Genomic DNA, 19,082 nt, shown 5'->3' with positions numbered 1-19,082 from the left:
GCAAAGATAACCACGGTTTTGAAAAAGTAAAACGTTTTTCAGCAGGTAGAAATAAAAACCATCTGAAGCTTAAACCTTGAGCAACAGGATATGACTGGAAATATCTGCCAGCATGTCCGACTACACTTTGCATTGCTGACGTGAATCTCGCTGCGTTCCATCGGTCAGTGATGATAAAGCGTAAAAAACAAAAAAATCGTAAATCTCACCCGACTCTGGGGAAAAGACATCGCACGTGTTCATTAACGGTGACACATGCATGTGATGCATCTGATCTAATTGCTTAATAATGCACATTAAACATTCTCCACGATTTAAAGGAACAAAAACACAGAAACTGTATCTGTTCCATTACTCTGATATTTTATAATTCCAACTACGTGAATAGGGGATATACCCTGTGTTTCTAGATGTGCTTTAGATGCATTTCATTGTATAAATATGTGTTATATATTAATCAAGTGTGAAACAACAGCTACACACACACACACACACACGGCTGCAGCTGGCTGGGGTGACATATTAAGGATGTGTTAATTCACTCCTCCAAGTTTCCTTATCATGTCTGCTGCTCGGCCATTCATTAATAGTCCTGTTTTAATTAGCCATTAGTGAACACACTCCCCATGTCAGAGATATGAGATGTGTGTGTGTGTGTGTGTGTGCGTGTGCGGACAGCTCCATCCTCCCACTGTGGCGGCAGAACAATTGGCAGGGACACGCTGTTCAGTGGGGCCTCCTCCTCATTACTGGCCCACTGCTCACTTGTGAGCCGTATCATTGTACTGCAAGACAATGGCTGCCAGGGGCCCCACCCGACATGATAGCCCCCACCCCCTCCACACACACACACACACAAGAGTCCAGCTTAACTCCCCCCTCCCTCCCACCTCGTGCAACCCACCCCGCTCCCTTCCTCTGCATGCCAACCCCGCAGTATCGCCGCACCTGATTGGCTGCGGCGTGGACGCCCGACGCCGGTCAGAGTCCACGGCGAGAGAACAGGGGATTAAGCCTAATTAGCATGAAGAATAAAAACAAACAAACACGGACGGGGGAGAGGGGTCACCGAGGCAATCCCACTGTCTCTCTTAATTAGCATTGTTTACCGAGGGACACAGTTGGTTCATGATATCGGCAACATAGCAGCACACGTCTGTTAGCAGTCACGTGCACACGCAGAGACACACAAACGTGCACAGGACGCTTCTGTCAACGGAAACATAAACATCTGAAATTCACCACGTGGCCGAAAACACCGCTTCCAACACGTGCATGTGTATTTAACGTGCGCTTTGGGATGCAACCCTTCATTAAATCTGATTTACGTGTGCATCACTGTGGGAGAACGGCTCAAAGGTAAAAGAGAACGATGCACATTTACATCACAAGTCAAACCGCCACTCACAGAGAGATGAATCAAATGCATACACCCACATGCTCGGTGCCAGCGGAGAGAAACAAAGCACCGACACGTAGCTACTGACACACAACTGTAAATAAAGATGGCTGCCATCGTGGACTGGAGCCACGATGACGAGGTCCCGTCGACCAATCAGGTGTCAGCCGTCAATCATGACGTTTCACCTCGTTATAATATCAAATAACTAATTAGACACCTGAACAAACCTCAGTACCATCAAGAGTACTTATTCAAGTATTCACTGTGTATGTATCAGTAACAGGGTTTCCTCAGTATTCACTCGTGTGCACACTGATGAGCCGAATATAAAAAAATAAATCGATGGCCATGCGACACATATAAACATTAGTGATGAGATGATTGATGATGGGATTTCTAAATCTCTTTGGCATCAGGGAAAAATTGCATTTTCCTCCGAGCGCCTGCCCGCCCGCGATACTGAAGAACCCCCCCCCCCCCCCCCCCCCCCCCCCCTGGGGAGCGCGGCGCAGCGGTGGGGGTCAGTGAAAACTGGGCCAAATCAAAGTGATTAAGGACTTGCAAATCAATAACGCCTTTATATTGGATTTACTCGCCCTCCTCGGATTGCACTGAGTCAGCAGAACGACGGAGGGAGGCAGAGGCTGGAATGAACCCGCGTCCAAATATAAATCTTTATGTTCAAATCAAGTCTTTCAGGCGTGATAAAAATAACATAATCATCTTTGCATAGACGGGCGAGGAGAAGTTGAGGGCTGTCTTTTGTTTCTGCTGATATCCCAACTCCAGTGTTTTGATGATGAAACAGCGAGGAAAACCATTACCCACAAACCATCTGTGAGGAATCTTGACGGTTTACTTTAAATAAATGTGTGTGGAGGCTGTTTGAATGCTGAATTATGCCGCGGATAGAGGTAATCACCGGCTGCTGTCAGCGCTGGAGAGAGAACACACTGTACGGTGTAAAGCGAGAGCGGAGAATGATGTGACGCTTTTTAATACAACTGAGAAAAGCACACGGGTTTGATTCCCGGGCCAAACACAGAGACGAGGGAAGACGTGTTCCGACGGTTCTTTTCTTCCTGGAGCATGTAGTGGGTCCCAACTGGTCCTGGAACTGTCCTGGTGGTTACAGGCCTCAGTCAGACTGAAGCGTCAGACGCGTGAGGGTAATGTGTGGTTGTAAATGACTCACACACACACACACACACACACACACACACACAGACACACACACCACTACAGCATTCTGTGTGAACACCAATTAGTAAATAAATAGCTTTCTGGTGACAATTAGTTCAATTGTCTTGAAATGAGCGTCTGAGCTAGTGTGCACACACACACATGCACACACACACACACACACTCACACATGCACAATGCCCCTCATCTCCATGGAGACAACATGCCCCCCCGCCCCCTCCACCTCCACCTCCTACCAACCAGTGTTTGTCTCACGGTAAATCTAAATTGGCGAGTGCAGTTAACCCCCTCACCTCCTCCTCAGCCAGCTCCTCCGTCTCTGGATTTCTGCAGCAGACGATGAGGTAGGATTACAAACAATGTGGGAAAAAAGAAAAAAAAAAAAGAAAGAAGAAGAAGAAGAGGAGGAGGAGGAAGATGAGCGGAGAAAGGGAGGGGAGGGAGTAAAAGAAAAAGGCAGTGAGCCGGGGTCACGCAGGAGCCACGTGAGTTTTTTAAAGTCAAGATAAAGAAAAAAGAAAACTTTCATTCTATGTTTGTTTTAGTTTAGAAAAAATAAGGGAGTGTTGTTGTGCATGAATCTCTGATGTGACGTGCTGCACGGGAGGCTGCGTGGACATATGTGTGTTTGTATGTTGCACGGCTCTGAAGGAACCTCCAATCTGTTTACTGCTCTGATTGGAATTACACAATCAATTACCACCCCTGCTGTGGCCCAAATGAGCCAGCCCAAAAGACAGGGGAATTGGTTAAATGTTATTGTTGGGAGGCCATTATCCAACAATCGGGGTGGTTAATGCAAGAAAATGACATTCATTAAAAGGCTCGACGGGAGGCTCCCAGGGGCCAGGGCTGCAGCTGACCCTCATTCACCGCCGGGCTTTGTGGGCTCTCATCCGCCGTGGGGAGGGGAGATCATGTCAAAGGCACAAAATGCTCCTCTTTTGTCCGAAAGTGGCCCTCAGTCTTCTCTTTGCAATCATGCGTGGGTGACGGGGAGGGACGAGGAGCCGCAGGAAAATACCTGCGACCGCGAGAGCGAATGTGTTTTTTGTGCTCGAGAGAATGTGTGCGAGGTGTCAGACGAAGAAAAAAGGGATAATTACATCATTCTGTGAATTAGAGGAGCAGAGGGGGAAAAGTGATTGAGCTCCCCCTCTCCCTCCTCTCGCCGATGGATGCACATGTAATCCTGCAGTAATGAGGCAGCACCAGAATCATACTCCACACACACTTAGTCCTATAATGTATATCATCAACGCTACAGCTTAAAAAAAAAAAAAAAAAAACTCTGCTCCCCTGTGTGAGTGCACTTCCAGGCAGCAGCGGTGATATCATCTATCCACGCAGACAGAGCTATCAGAAGCCAAAAGTCAAAAGTAAGTGCAGACATCAGCCCACAGAGAGAGAACCAACCCGTCGGGCCATTATTTTTTGATGCAGCATCCCTGTGAGAGATTATTTCTGCAAACTTCCACCAACACAAAGGTTTTTTCTTTGTCTTGTTCTATTCAGAGTCGCAGATAGGACGGCGGGTCAGCCGAAGGAAGACAGCCGTGGCCTTGTTATTTCTGCTCATCCTACAGGAAACAAGAGCCATTTCATTTATGAGCGCAAGGAAGAAATATGTTGCCTCGTGGCAGAGAGTCACGCTGAAGCTGTTTGTACTGTATGTACAACAGACAGGGAAATAATGGGCTGGCTTTTTCTTCTTCTTCTTTTTTTATGGACCAAACAGTCAAGAAACGAGGAACTAAACTCAGGAACATAAAGAAGCTCATTTGTGTTTGCTGAGGAAATGAAGCTCGGAACAAACTGATGGAATAAAAAAAACGAAGGTGTGCAGTGGTTGAAGTCGTCGGATCCTTTTGCTTTTGATTGTCAGTTGCAGACGTGGACTGAGTTAATGTTTCCGCTTCTGTCCGTCGGGTTTGTTTGTTGTTTAATTGTTTTTTCAGCAGGATTTTGTAAAAAAACAGATTCCCACGAAACTCGTCGATGAAAAATCAAATCAACGAAAGTCAAGTTTAAATGGAAACATGTCGATGAGGTCAGAGGTCAGAGCGACAAGGTGCTGAAATCACCGTCCATCTATCCTCATCAATAAAACACGCATACACTCTATTTCCTCTCATATGTCCACACCTTGACCTTTTCTCCACGACTTGTTGTCGCACGCTGAGTTTGATTCCACGACGCCTTTTGTCTCTGACGTCCGATTAGCACTGATAACGGTAACAGATAACCAAGACGAGGAGTGGGGGGGGGGGGGGACATCCCAGCAGCACGTCATTGAGGGGACGGAATCAATTTTGCGCACTCGCCAGGTCTGTGTCTTATTGACCCTCCGAAGACGGCTGCTCCCTCAAACACTGACCTCTGACCCCGGACCATCTGTCAGAGGAGCGTTAAGAGAAACACCGACTCTCGTCGCAGTGGTTATTCTCTTGGCAGGAAAACCAAATGTTTGCCGAGATGAAGGGATCAAACAGAAACCTGATTCAGTAATTACCAATCAATAGTTTAATGATATCTTCTGGTCGCCACAGTCGCATGCTGTCGAGCGCGAGCGGCGCTCACCAGAGAGAGGTGAAATAATTATCACAGGCACCTGTTATGGCAAAGAACAGGTGGAGCTATAGCGTTTGTTATCTCACATCTCAACGGATATTACCGGGATGTGTGTGTGTGTGTGTGAAGGTGCGAGTGTGTACGTGCACACAAATGTCTTCTTTGTGCCAAGACGCTGTGTGTGTGTGTGTGTGTGTGTGTTGGGTGCAGAGTTAAGCCTCTGATTGAGAAACAAGCCACAGTAGCAACATGCCTCACTGTTTCCCCCAGCATCTGTCTTGAGCAGCATGGGGCCTCGCTGCATACGGGGAGGGAGGAGGAAGCCACGGAGAGGCGGCTTCCCTTCATCTCTGCTTCCTCTCTCTCTCTTCTCATTATTTGAGAAGCAACACCGGAGCTGAAAACCCCTCTCTCTCTCTCTCTCTGTCTCCCCCCCCCCCTCTCGTCTCAGTGTGAGTTTTTTTGTCTTCCATCATCTGCGAGTCAGCGCCGGGTCATATCACAACACGACGTGCTCTGCTGTGAGTTTAGCGCCAGACACGCCAGCTCCCCGCCACTTCCTTTGCAAAGACACAATTTCTTTGAGACACACTGCGCCGCACTGTCAAAATACTGCAGGTAGATAAGGCAGAGAGTCGAACGGAGGAGCTGTCCTGGATGTTCGGGAAAATCTCACTTCTACTTACCGCCTCTCTGTTCCCCCGTGAAAGGTGGAAATGCAGTGGAGAAAAAAAAAAATCCAAGAGAGGGGGAAGCAGAGGAGGCTGATTCCCAGTATAGAGACGGATGCTGACTGGTCTCAAACATGTAAAATCCCCTTTTAAGCAAGTTCTAGCTCACGTGCACTAAACCTGCTCAGACAGACTCCAGCGAGGTGTTTGACTGTAATGATCAGGAATAAATGGAGTCGGCTGGCTCCATGTGTCGGCTCTGACGATTTCATCCCTCACTCAGGATGAGATCTGACTTTAAAGATGGCGACGAACTAATGTCCGCTACATACTGACGCCAAATTGCAAATACTCAAAGATATCGGTCCTCTAAATCAAAAATATGTGCTTTATCACATTATTTCAGAGAAGTAAGAATGAATGAGCTCTTTCTTGGTTCGCATCCCTTCCTTCCACCAACTTTCCTGGAAATCTGTAATCGAACAAACAACCCTGCAGACGAGGGCAGAAACACGTCCAGCATATTGGAATAAAAGGAGTCTGTAAAGTCCTGATGTTCTAGAAATCTGAATTTCCATGTTTTGGCTTCTGTCCGCCATCGGCCGCTAACTGCTAATCTCCTATCTGTGTAGTTTCCAAAAGTGGAGATGAGATGATCTGCAGTTAAAACCACATCCTCACAGTATCTGCAAATAACAAAAGTTTGGTTGAGAAGAAAGCGATGTGACTCTGAAGAGCTTCCTGAGTGTTTACGAGTGAAGGTTGAACAACTCGGAGCGTCCTTGAAGAGGTAGACGCGTCTATTAATAGCCGACGACTGTAAGCGTGCGTGAGGCTGGAGTGGGATGAGTAAAGTGGTGTTTCAGAGCCATTCATCCAAAGAAAGGAGCCGTAAGCTTCAAGACAACGTGTTGTGTTTTATGCCAATATGAGCGGAGCGAGTGTGCTGGCCTTCCCAGGGTGCACCTCACCTTCACAAGCACAAACACTCGCTTTCAGATTTTCGGGGGGAATCAAACAGTTTGTGATGTTTTTTTCAGATACAACCAAGAGAAGAGATAGGAATCAGATGAACGTGATGAAAAAAACAAAACAGGTACAGTTGTGAGGCTGGAGGACAAAAATCCATGTTAACCAGCAGAGTTAAAGAAATCTTCCTTTTAAAGAGATATTTGATAATTTCTCAGATGTTTTGACTCGAAATGCACAAGACGGACGTTGTTTGTACCAGCGTTCGTATTTAAGCTTGATTTCTGCAGGAAGCGGGGACATGTCGTCCATATTTATGAAAACAATGACAGCTCTTTCAAACCAATTCACTGTTTCCTCAATAAAAAAACTTCATTCTTCAAATTATTCTAATCGTTTACTGAGCGGAGGTTAATGAAAACTGTCTCGTGTCTACGAGAAGATAAGCTCCAGCGTTATCCTGGCAGATCAAGACGATCAATAACCAGATCAGGTCTCTGCTTTCATGGGAGTCGTGATGCATAACGTTTTTTTCCGTCTTCATTGGCACAAAACTGTTTCATCTTTCACCCCCACACTGATTTCTATTAACTGGATTGTGATTCAGTTCAAGACGTGTTTCATGTTGTTGCCAATATTTTGCATATCGGACCCGAAATGAACTTTTCCACCATCAGGAGCCAGAAAAGTTTCTTCTTTTCTTCTGAAATTATTCAGATGAATCTGCCCTTCACACTCGAGGCCTCTGAGGTCGAAACAGATTATATAAATGTTGAATTATCGCTTCTACTAATATCAAGTTGTATTAAAACATCAGTAACGAGTCAAGTGTCAGTTCTGGAAGAAGTCACAATAGTTTTTAAACACAAAAAAATATGTGATGTCTTAATAAACTTTTAATTCCGACTAAAGTAAAAGTACTTGCATGACGATATGTTGAAAATGAAGCAGGGTGACGAGCAGATTCACGTCGGCAGAAGCTGTGACGGTCGTCTGCTCCGTCACCAACGACAGAGAGCAATCAACAGTGGTTTGGTCGTGTCAGAACTCAACACCTGTTTCCACAGAGAAACTGTGTCGCAGCATTAAAAGTGACATTTCAGGATTATTCTGCTCGACACACAAAGCCGGGCTCCTTCCTCGCTGGCTGCTGTTTCCTGACCGGCTGTAATGTAGCACATTGTTAGGGTAGCAAAGCCGGGCCTATATAAAGCAACAATAAGATGGTGACTGTGGTGCTTCCAAGCGAGTCATCTCCGCCAGTCAGCCTAGCTATCATTATCTGTTAAAGAGCCTCCGTCCCTATGGATCATCATTACGAGGCGCATTAGAAAATACTTTGATTAAACTCCCCTAATCCAGCACAGACAGCTGCAGTCCATTCACAGCTGCCTAATCTCCCCGCCACTAAATACCACCGAGACAATGGGCAACAAATGACAACTTATGTGAGGAGGGGGGTAGAAATAAAGGAGGGAGAAAACAAAGGAAAGGAGGAGAGAAAAGGAAGAGGAGAGCTGATTCCTCGTTCAAAGGCGGGCGGTAAACAGTGCTGATGGCGAGCCGTATCACGCCAGGAGACGGCTGATGCTTTCTGTGAAATAAAAGGGGATTCGGAGGAAAAGACGGAGGGAGCGTGAGGGACGGGGTAAAGAGTTTAGGGAAAGGGAGGTAGAGGAGGTGTGGCGCCGGAGGAGAGGAGGTGGAGGCAGCGGAGGAGGAGGATGATGATGGAGGCGGCAGATGAAATGTCGCGCGCGGGGGAGAGATCTCTTTCACCGCAACTACAAACAAGGCCAGGGCGCTGATGGGAGCTGCCGCAATCAAGACGAGAGGAGAGTAGAGAGAGAGAGAAGGAGAGAAAAATGAAACTACTCCTCAATGGTACAAATCACCGTGGGGAGGTTATCAAGGCCGTTGGCAATCACTGTAATGACAACATGGTGTGACATGATAGTTACAGCACTCAAAGAAAATCATTTGCCCGGGCTGGGGAGGAGATGGGCAGGCGGGCGGCTTCATAAATACTGGTCTGGTTGGGAAAGTGAGAGTACACGTTACTGTGTGTGTCCAGTACAATAGAAGGTGTGTGTGTGTGTGTGTGTGTGTGTGTGTGTGTGTGTGTGTGTGCGTGTGTGTGGGGGAGTAGATATGTTCATCTTTGTGTGTTTGTGGTGAAGCAACAAGTGCGACCATGGAAACATCATCTGCAATCACCTGCAGCAGCGTGAAGAAAAACATGTCTGCAAAGGGATCTGTCCTCACCTCTGGACCGGAGACGATCTCAGGAAACGCTCGACGTGACGGTGATCTACTTCCTGCGTAGCGTTCGGATCCACTTTGGAGTCGCCCGCGTCGTACTCGCGAAGCTCCGGTTCAACTGGACGATCCGGCAGCTGTGTTTGTTTACGAGGAGAAACGTCTCTGTGAATTAAATCCTCTGGATTTTCATAAAAGCGATAAAAAAATAAAATAAAAAAACGAGTCATTATAACATGAAAGTATCTCGTTAACAGGAAGTGGACAGTGTCGGTCACGGCTGTGTACACGTAAGTGAATTTAGCAGGCAAAAATGAAACCCTCGCCTGGACTCCTCGGGTCAGGCTATTTCTTGGAAAGAGCACGTTATTAACATTTTGTGTGTGTGTGTGTGTGTGTGTGTGTGTGTGTGTGTGTAGGGGGCGTAATTTGCCGAGCCATGCTGAGCGGCTCCTGGATGAATCATACATGGACATGCTCACAACACCCATGCTGGGGAATAATGAGACCCAATGAAGTGAAGAATATGAACACACCTCGTCCACAACAACTCTCCACTCACTACCCTCCTCCTCTTCCTCATATTCATCACAGACGCCTCACTTCTTCTTCTTCTTCTCTCATCTCCCCGCGCAGGTGTGCGCCGCGGCGGCGAGCCTCCTATTTGTGGTGTGAGCGCGCATGTATTATTGCACATCTACCCCTGCGCGATGGCGGGGAGTGGCGGTGCGACGGATTCGGCGGCCACGGGTGTTATGCGGACGGATGATTGTGTTTGGAAACAGAAGAGGTCCAGGTTAATACGGCTCAGCTCCACGTCGGAGAGGCTGCTGGCAGGGGTCAGAGGTCGGCTGATGAGAAAGTACAAAGCTGGCGGCGGGCTCCTCTCTCTGTTTGCGTGTGTGGGCAGCGCGGAGGTCATGCTGGCAGGGAGAGTGAGTCACCGCAACCACACAGGCCTACACACAGACACACACACACACAGCTCACGCACACGCTCACACAGATAAAGATACAGAAAAGACGTGATTGTACTTTGATGCACAAAGGCCTCAGCTGCAGGGCCTCCCAGGTTTTATTTACAGAAAATCAATTAAAATCAGTTCTCAGCCCACAGGAAAGCAGCAACGATATTATCACGTCTCACTCCAGAATCTCACTGTTGACTTATCAAACAGGCGAGCGGCGCTGCTGCTCAGGGAAGTTACACTTTTCCAACCCAATGCCCGTTGAACTGCAAATTTTGTTTTGCTTAAAAACAACTTAAGTTGCCAACCTGGGATTCAGGATCCCACATGTGGGTTTGTAGTGAAATCGGACTTCTAGCGAGTTATGCAACAGGAAACCAAAGGTTAGTTTGTGCTTGTTTCCTCCTAAACTTTAAAATTTTCTTATGATTCCAAATCTGAGAAGGAAAAATGACTCGTCGGTTCAACTTCTACAGTTGGCTTCAGAGCGTTTTTTGAGCGATGATTAGTAATGTCATCATGGCTTCATACATCCTCTGACTCTTTGTTGCCATGGAGATGCTACTCTATATCAACGTCACCGTGCTCTGTCCTTCGGAAGATGATGCATCAGCTCGCTCTCGTTGGCTCCTGCAGGATTTCAGGTGGTGGAGACTCAGATACAGCGTTTAGATCCTGTCTTTAAATCTGTCGCACTTCAGATAATCAACATGTGACCAGGGGGGGACAGAGGGCAGGTGGACTTGATCCACAGGTGATATCAAACCGCAGGAACAACTTCCACAACTTCTCCACCTTGAGTGGCAGCGTGAGTGAAATGCAGTCACCAGAGTCGATCCATGGCGATACTAGAAAGAGAGTAAGCGGTGTTTTCCATAGGGGTCGTTCACAGTGAAGTAAACGCATCTACTCATCCAGCGTAACCCCGCGTTACTTCTCCCCTCTTCTCCCCTCCCTCTCCGAAGCCCCGCAATCATGAAAATGATCACCATCGAGGCAGCTGCCGCCGCTATCGACTGGACTCCAGGACTCTGTATCAGTCAGGAGCTATTTACATAATAACAGATCATCATTCAAAAAGGCCCTTTTGTTTGCGGCATAACAGGAAACTGTCAAGATGTCGCCCCCGGCTCGGGCGTCTGCGTGGCACACAGATAAAAACCGAGAGGAGGGGTCTAATTGTGTTCGGTCGCACAGTAAAGCACCGGAGCGACGAGCGGCAACACTGGAGAGATTCACAAACACACGGATCCAAAAGTGAAATCTCTGCGAAAAACAACGTGTCGGGGGAAGAGGTCGGCGACTGAGAGAAGATCCGGGTCACGCCAACCTTCACCGCCGCATCGAGAGCCCACTCGTATCCAGCCACGGGAAATTAAACTCCACCGAGACGCCGAGGCAAGAAGCAACGAAACACATTTAACGTTAGAAAATTGTCAATCTCCCACTCTAAGTAATCATTGTTGAATACCCCCGGAGCTGTTTACTTGAAGAGTGAGGAAGTGCGAGTGGCAATTTTACCTGCAACTTTAAAATGTATTGTGCGAGCGTGTGTGAGGAATTACAAACGTATTCATCAGAGGAGGGAGAAAAGTTTGACACCCGGAGACGACCAACATGTTACTGAGGCGCAGTCTGACAGCAGGAGGGGGGGGGGGTGGGGTGGAAGGTCACCAGGTCACCAGGTTAGGTTTTATTCTGACCTCGACCAGCAGCACAGTGGAGGTCACGTGTTCAGATGTGAATTTAAATCAGTGACAGTTTGCAATCAAGTCTCCTGAAGCTGTGTACGCTGCGGAAAAGTGAACCGTGCACTTCTGACAAATTCAACTTCAGGTTCTGCGAACGCAAAGAACGCAAATGTCGAAGACGAGGAGATTCCAGAGGTTTTGGTGATAAAATAAAATGCTTGATAAAGGTGGTTTATAATTCTACTTGCATCTGGACTTCACTTTTTTTTGCTTTTGAGTCTCGAGTCAACGGAGTAACGCGTCAAAGCCGACGTGTCCGGGTCAGATCTCAGGTCTACATTTTCATCAAAGTGACATTTGGAGCCTGATTCATCGTTCTACTTTCAATCGAATCATCATAACTCACAATTAAATAAAAAAAAACAACATTTAATCCCTGTCGGTTTTATATCCAAGAGATTTGAGGCACCTCCGGGCTCCCGTAGTCTGAGTGGGAATGAAGCCAGAGCTCACACAGACACACAGACACTCCTCAGCCGTGACGAGCACACGCACGCAAACTTAGTTTCCTCACACCTTCCCGTGTGTGTGTGACAGGAAATCACCAGCAGCCACTCGACCCGGGAGCGATTTCTCCTCATCTTCGCCGCTCCTCGCGGGGCCTCTCAGCATCCACTCCTTCCTCAGACCTGCTCCTCCACGTCTCCTCCACCCTCATCGCCTCTCACATCATTTGACATCAAAGGGGCCGCGACGAGTCTCGCTGTTTACCCTCCCTAGCAGGCGCTCATTACAAAAACATCAAAATAAGCCGTGCAGAGAGGCAGGGCGAATTAATGATCTCCCTGTGCCACCGGTGCCCTGCACGCCCTCCAAACAGTGCCAGGCCATTTGATGCAGAACAAATACACTGGGATACACGCGCATGTGGCGGCAAACGTGTAGTTAGGTGAAGACGCATGCATGCATATCTCGCACACACACGCCCACACATGCTCCAGTGCCAAAGCGCATGGCTGCTAACGACCATTCAATTAGTGGAAATTAGGGAAGCACTGTGAGGTCCATGCTGTGACCATTAGTTGTTGGAAAGAAGGACGACGAGTGTGGGTCTGGATTAATCCCTCAAGAGCAAGACGGGGGACCTCGCGGGTCAACATCCGGCAGGGCGTCTCGGTTGCGACGTTAATGACGCCCAGCAGAGGCGGAGGGCGGCGATGATGACAGAGCGACGTGTCGAGGTTTTGAACTTGTTTTTGTTGTGATTACGAGGTCAATTGCAGGTAGAGCCGCGACGACTGCGTTTCAAATCTCTGGCTGCGTTATTAGCAACTTGCTGTGGGTGCAGTCGCTCGTTTCAGCAGCGGATTCGACGCGAACCCTCATTAGAGAAGCGGTTTGAAGCGAATCCTCATTAGATCCAGTGATTTCTTACAAATTGCCGCTCCGCAAAAAAAAAGGCAAAACCTGATTGTTAAATCAAAGTGCTTCGGCGATGCATTGTGACACGACACATACATCAGCGTGCACAGGTCGCTCTGCAACACATGGCTCTCCCCATGCATGTAATGCCAGGTTTTTATTTGGAAATTAATTCCTAATCTAATCTATACAGCCCTATTAATAACTATTATAAAGCACACCCCAGTCATGAATTAATCAGGGATTGGTAATTAGTGTAAAATTTAAATGCATGTTGTAAACCCACATCGAGTGTCTGGCACTATAGACGGAGGTGCCAAGCCATCGCTGTACTAATTAGTTTGCAATTATGTTTAATAAGTTCTGTGGAAGCCAATCATCTTGCAGTCGGGGAGCGGCCTCCTGATACCGGCTCCGTGGAACCAACATGGAGGAGCAAGTGAGAAACGTCTCGTCTGATATCTTTTCATTTCTTCTTCTTCAACGTGTATTTATCTGAGGACGGTTTCGTTTTTTTAGCGCTGGCCCACTTCTCGCTCAGTTAAACACACTTCCTGCCGGGAGTCTTGTGCCGCCATCATTTTCTGCCGTTCCCGTCCGAGCCTGAGCTGTTTTGCAATTTTCCTGCGCCTACTTTTTCCTCTCCTACAGTTCCCAGAATGCCTTTCAAAAACAATCAGCGTCCCCGAACCTGAAGCAGCGGCTGCAGGTTATTTGTTAAAGGGACGATGCAGTTATTCTGATAGCCAGGGAGGTGGTGAAGGTTCAATCTCTTCACTAACTCGATTCTTCCAGAGCGTCCACTGCTGGTGAACGAGTTCAGGACAGGTTCATTAAACTCACTTCGCCCTGGAGTCAAACTGCGGACGCTAATATGAAACTCAGATTAAATTCCTCCAGCAAAGTGATTCAAGTGCTCTCACGTTCGACATAATCGCTGCGTTGAGCTGTTACTTATGTGAGACACAGAGTTTCAGCAGCTCAGAGAACAACCTGCGTTTTATTTTATATTTTAGAAATAGACCTCGAACCTTCTTCTCCTGTAAAACTGCAGCTGTAGGATGAAACACGTCCAGCTCATGACTACGAGTCTCTCGGTCGCTCAGATGTGTCTCACTTGGTGCTCAATGGCACAAAGGGCCAAACAAACACGGATACATCACATCGAAGCCGAAGCCTTTTATTCAAGATACTTAAACCCAAATTGAATGGACGCACTTATATTATCAAAGCACAGCAGCTTTTTAATCCTCACACGAAAAGTCAGGTGTAATAAAGTTTTATGAGTCACAAACCTGACCATGAGATAAACGAGTCATTATTCTTTGGATCTCAGGGAACTGAACCTTAAACACACAACTTCAGACGTGTCTCTCAATCTCAACTATGACAAAAGACCTGATTTGAATCCTGGGTAAAAAGTCGAGGAAGTCCCAAACCAATAAAACCAGTTTCTAGTTTCCGCTGCTGAATTATTAGGATTTGGCGAAAAGCAGGTGTTTGTTCTGCTGTTTTCTAAAAAGCAGCGGAGACAACAGCTTCAGAGAGCGAGGAGGCGACATATTAGTCATTAAACCTCCGACAGCTCGCTACAAAGATCTCCTCCTGAGCTCATGGCAACACATCGGGCCTGACGGCAGGGTTCAGCTGGGACTCTTGGCTCCGGCTCCTGCCTCCAACGGGCTGCGTGTGTGTGTGTGTGTGTGTGTGCGTGCGCTACCAGTCGCTGCGGTGCCATTTGGACCGGTGCCTGACACCCTCCGTGTTAATAAGAGTAATCAGTGCCCCCGTCCCCGCTACCAGCCGACATAGCACAGCAGAGACATGGCACAGGCCGCACTGCCACCTGAGTGTGTTTACCCCAAACACATGTCACCACCCCCCGCCACACACACACACACACACACACACACACACACACACACACACACACACACACACCTCATAGAAGCTAATGAGGGGGAAACGCAGTCAATACGCTACAATTGATCAGCATTGTCCGGCGACAGCACGCCATCGATTGGGTTCCCCCTCAACAGTAATGCCCCATTAGCCGCGTCTGCAGCACGCATGAGCAAACGCACAATCAGGTGTAATGCATTGCGCCACAAACAAGTCGTAGCATTTAATTTCAAAGCGCTCGCCGGGCTCTGCTCCATTTCGCAGAGAACGCCTCATAAACATTTGCGGTGGATGAATGTGCCGGTGCGGCCGAATTCCATATGTTTTCATTAATATCAATCGTGTGATATCAATATCAGCACTGCGAGGTAGCAGAGGTCGGAGGAGAGAACTCAAACTGCAGTTTAATTTAAAACCTGCAGTAGATTGTACTATTAGCAAGTAAGTGCCAGTTAAATTGAGGTATTTTTATCATAATTACTTGAGGTTTTCTGCAGGCGACTGTGCATTCATTTACTAGAACTGCACGGATTCACAGTATGAAGTATCACCTCTGACGATATACTGTTTGAACCGCGAGGACGTGGTAGTAGTAGTAGTAGTAGTACTGTGGAGTACTGCGCCCGAAGGTGCTGGTGCTCGGAGTAATACCATCATAACCGTTACCGTTCTTTAGTCCCTGAGTTACAACGTGGAAGCAAAACTAACCAGAGCAAATGAAAACGACCTTAAAGTCACTGAACCGTGGAGGATTAAGTCTAAAGTTTTTCTTTAATTTGAGTCTCAACCACCAAAAATATCGAATAAACTAATTTATTTATCACTCATCAAGTAGTAAATCACATTATTAGGGTCATAAAACAGTTAAAATGTTCATCGAAAAGTGATGAATGACTTATTTAAACTGTTGAATAACAACTGACTGGTTGTTCCAGCAGAGTTAAACTTAATTTAACACCTGATTAATGTTTTAAGAAAAACCGTGGAGCTTAAGTTTCAACCTGCAGCTTCCGTCCGAAGCGGCCGTTGCAGCCACGAGAGCGAGGCCAGCCTGCACGCGCTCAGAGCACCTACACCCTCAAACATTTCTTGGAATCCGTGTGTTTTACTTGGCAGCCGTGTCACTCCACACGATCCTTGCCAAAGTAAGTGTGGAACTAATTTATTTGGGAGCATCTGTTGGCCTCTGCTGGACTGAAATGCGCCCGTGAACAGTGGTGGAGCGGCAGAGAGGCAACGCGCTCTTCTACTCCGAGCGATCGCTCTGGATGTCGTCCAAGATCGTTATCAATTATTAGAACGTCTGAAGTGGCTGGAGTGAAGCTTTGAGAGGAACCACAGAATTAACAGCAGCGTGTGTTCTCTTCACGCTCGTCAAATGTTTACTTCAGCAGCGATTAGATGTTTGTTTGGTCGTGTGACGGCGGGAATCTCTTCTTCTGGTCTGTGACGCCTTCCGCCGGCGGGAACCACATTCTAACCTCTGCCCGGATCAAGTTCTGTCCTCTGGAGGGATTCAGACGAGATTTGAGGCTCTGCGATGCGATACAGGTTTTGCGGCGGGGCTGTATGTGTACGTGTGCGTATGCATATATGTCCATTAGTGTATGCACGTGTGTGAATGTGAGTTGGTAACTGAGGCCGAGTGTGTGTTTGCGTGTGAGATTTGTTCCAGTGGCTAAACACTGCTCCCATAGAGGTGTCTCCGAAGCGGCGCTGCTGATCCCCGGGCCAGACCACATGCTTCCTGAGGCCTGCGTGGATGAAAAATATCCCCAACACACACACACACACACACACACACACACACACACACACACACACACACACACAAACACACACACACAAATCTGTGGAAAGCCCATTTGTCTGCCTGGAAAACCTTTGACTCCTGTGGGACTTGATTCCCTCAGAAAACACACTGCTCCTCTCACAGTGTGGGCAGTGTGTTACGTCTGCCCTGCATCAACCCGCTGAGGAAGAGGAGGAAGGGCGGACGGCTTCTCCGTGCCTTAATTGCAAACAATGTCCGGAAGCGTGCACGGCTCAACTGCACCACATCCCAGTTGCGATGGGAAGCAGAAGACGAGCAGCGAAACCACTTCTAAAAAAAAACGTCACCAGCGCGAATATCCATATTCGAGATGCTTCGCCTTCCATCTTTATTTACAGTCGGCCCCCCTCAAGCTTTCCGCTACACCCCTGACACTCTGCATGACGCCTGAACGCATCTTTACAGCCGCTACGGGAGGAGTGTGAGGTCAGAGAGGTGCTCGGTCGCGTGTCACTCAGGGAAAGTGTGTGTTTGTGTGAGGGGCGGATCAATCACAGATGTCTGATTAAGAAGAAGACGGCAGGTTCCCATTTCCCTCCGAACCACGGCCAATCCCGCTCCATGTAGATTGGGTGTCATTCACCCACGGGCTGCCACGGACTTGTGTACATAGACAAACACATTAACCAGCGGAGCCGATTGCCGTAATGACAGTAATAGAGGCCGCCCGATGACAGACAACAGAATGGCACTCTGGCCGCGGCTGACAGTGAAGGAAATAAGAAAAAAGATTTGCAGCGGTTTTTTTTAAGGGTCTCTCTTTTTCGCCCTCAGCCAAAGGTGCTCATTTGCCGAGGTGAATCGGTTGCGACACCGCGAGCAAAGGGGCCAATTTCCCTCCCATCAAGTGCGCCTTTAATTTTCCTCGCCCCTGTTTTTCACCCGTCTCTCAGGGCAGCTTGTGCGTGAAGGCTACAATTGATGTTAACATCTCACTTGATTGTACAATCTCTGGGCTGCGGGCCGTCCCTCGGCCATTACAAGTCATCGTTAAACATAAACAGGTTTGCTGGTGGAAACTTTGTCGTGGGCTGAACGTAAGGAAGAGAGAACACAACAACAGACGCCTTAAAAATACATTTTGATTAAAGGATTAAACCCAAACACACGCTGTCATGAATCAGGTGCAGAAGTCTGACCTCCACCTCTGCAGGAACGTACACGTGTGATCACTCAATATCAACACACATCCATCAGCACGGGTCTTCACATAAACTCCAGAGCTGCTCCCTCTCTCTCACACACACCTCTGACTTCACAGCATCTGTTTAAATATGAATTAACCGCGTGGAACTACGTCTTATTGAAGTTCTCAGGTTGGTTGCAGGTCCAGGTCGGACGGCGTCTGGGTTCGGACCTGGATCTTTTATGTGTTCATCAAAATAATGACCACACTGTGACTGTGGGTTTGCAGGAGTTAGCAGCATCAGTTCTGTCTCTGTGACGTGTGATGCAGCTTTGATTTCACTGCAGATCTGATCGGACACGACAGAGTGAGGGTGTTAATCACATTCTTCCAAAATCTTTCTGTGTTTACCGATGATACCAGAATCAACACGTTCCTCTCTTTGCCCAAACAACAACCACCACCACACACGTGTGACGCAGCTTCTGCATTTATGCAAACCTACAAATCCTCGGCAGCGGCGGGGGGTCCAAATCATTCCGATACTCCCCTTTGATTTCTTCCGAGGGAGGCCTGCTCGGATTTGACTCTACAAAGTCGGACTGGAGAGGCTAGTTGGGAGGAAGTGGGAGACGAGGCGACGTTCCTCGTGTTATAATATCAGGAAGGATGTTTGCATGTGAGAGGCAGTAATCTCTGTGGCTCTCCTCTGTGTATCTACCCTTATGTCTTTATCTCTTCCTCTGCTCAGATTCAACACACGGCACAGCCCGGCAGGAGCAAAACAAATATCAAAGCAACACCGTCGACTCGTTATGCAGAATCAGCTGAGTATAGTATTTGTAAACCTGGACGAGCTGTTCACACAAAGCATGATTATATATCTCGCCTCCACGTTCTCCACTGTCCTCCTTTCCCCATTTTTCCAGGTGGGAAGATTATGTGGCTGGGTTGTGTCATTTCACTCAAATTGCACACACCTGACATCCCAGAGAGCGCGTGGATGCGCGGCCGCCGCCGTCTCGCATGTTTGCATATCCGCCCGGGTTGTGTGAGAGAGCGTG

The 19,082-nt window shown here is 47.8% G+C and overlaps 1 protein-coding gene across 11 annotated transcripts in view; it reads right to left on the bottom strand.

Moving 5' to 3' along the window:
* The window catches only part of pou3f3b (POU class 3 homeobox 3b), a 205,290-nt gene that overhangs the window by 60,244 nt on the left and 125,964 nt on the right, over nucleotides 1–19,082 (bottom strand). For 9 of the 11 annotated variants that reach the window (XR_011240552.1, XR_011240559.1, XR_011240551.1 and 6 more), the window contains one exon: nucleotides 9,082–9,212. The exons of the other annotated variants lie outside the window; for them this stretch is intronic. The gene's annotated coding sequence lies outside the window, so the exon portion shown is untranslated. The remainder of the gene's footprint in view (nucleotides 1–9,081; nucleotides 9,213–19,082) is intronic. 11 annotated transcript variants of the gene reach the window in all.

The sequence above is a fragment of the Paralichthys olivaceus genome, chromosome 24 (genome assembly GCF_024713975.1).
Source record: "Paralichthys olivaceus isolate ysfri-2021 chromosome 24, ASM2471397v2, whole genome shotgun sequence".
Classification (NCBI taxonomy): Eukaryota; Metazoa; Chordata; class Actinopteri; order Pleuronectiformes; family Paralichthyidae; genus Paralichthys; species Paralichthys olivaceus.
This window is presented reverse-complemented; position numbering and strand designations above follow the sequence as displayed.